Here is a 732-nt window from a genome sequence, read left to right as displayed (position 1 = left end):
TGAATGTTCCACTTAATAGAATTCCATTTACTGTATCGAAGCGTTTCCTTTCAGGAGGGCTGAAGAATATGCTCGTCATCTCCTTCAGCCTTGAAGTTCATGGATTGATTTGACCTCACTATTAGCTTTTAAGAAATAGCACAGATAATGTTGTCAGTCATGTTGTCAGAATTTGTTTTTAATTATATTCATTGCTAATGCTGGCAGCATCTTTATTAGTGGTTGAATAGGAGTTGGCCTGTTTTATCCTCGTCAGTTCTTATTGTAAATCTCAACAGAAAATCAATACGCTCAGAAAGGCTTTAACATATAACAAGCAGCCGGTGCTCTTGACTACACATTAAAGTGGATTCTAATCATAATTATCAAAGTGCCCATCTTTTAAAATCAAAAACATAAAACATAATGGTACTTCACCAGTGAAGTAATTCAAACAGAACGTTTCTCAAGTAACACCCTTTCTTATCCTCAGAATGTGTCCTATCCAAGACTTTTTAAACAATTTAAAGTAAGTTACATTTAAGGGAGTAGGTCTAAGGTATTCTCTGTGTCCCATGAAAGAGATTTTGCTCCTAAGGTAAGTTGGGGCCTGCCACCAGGTCACATGGTGAAAACACGTCGTTCAAGTGCATCTCATGACTAACCTTCTCATCTTGAACTCACCTTCTGTTTTTCTTTGTTTTTTTTTTTTTTTTTTTTTTGGGGGTTTTTTCTTTAGGGGGGGGGGGCTTC

The 732-nt window shown here is 36.7% G+C and overlaps 1 protein-coding gene across 2 annotated transcripts in view; it reads left to right on the top strand.

Annotated features, from left to right (window-relative positions):
• SLC7A11 (solute carrier family 7 member 11) overlaps positions 1-732 on the top strand; it is a 91,480-nt gene that overhangs the window by 79,821 nt on the left and 10,927 nt on the right. The window lies entirely within an intron of this gene.

The sequence above is a fragment of the Tupaia chinensis genome, unplaced genomic scaffold, assembly GCF_000334495.1.
Source record: "Tupaia chinensis unplaced genomic scaffold, TupChi_1.0 Scaffold000127_1, whole genome shotgun sequence".
Taxonomy (NCBI): domain Eukaryota; kingdom Metazoa; phylum Chordata; class Mammalia; order Scandentia; family Tupaiidae; genus Tupaia; species Tupaia belangeri.
The sequence above is the reverse complement of the archived record's forward strand: the minus strand, read 5'-3'. Positions and strand labels throughout refer to the sequence as shown.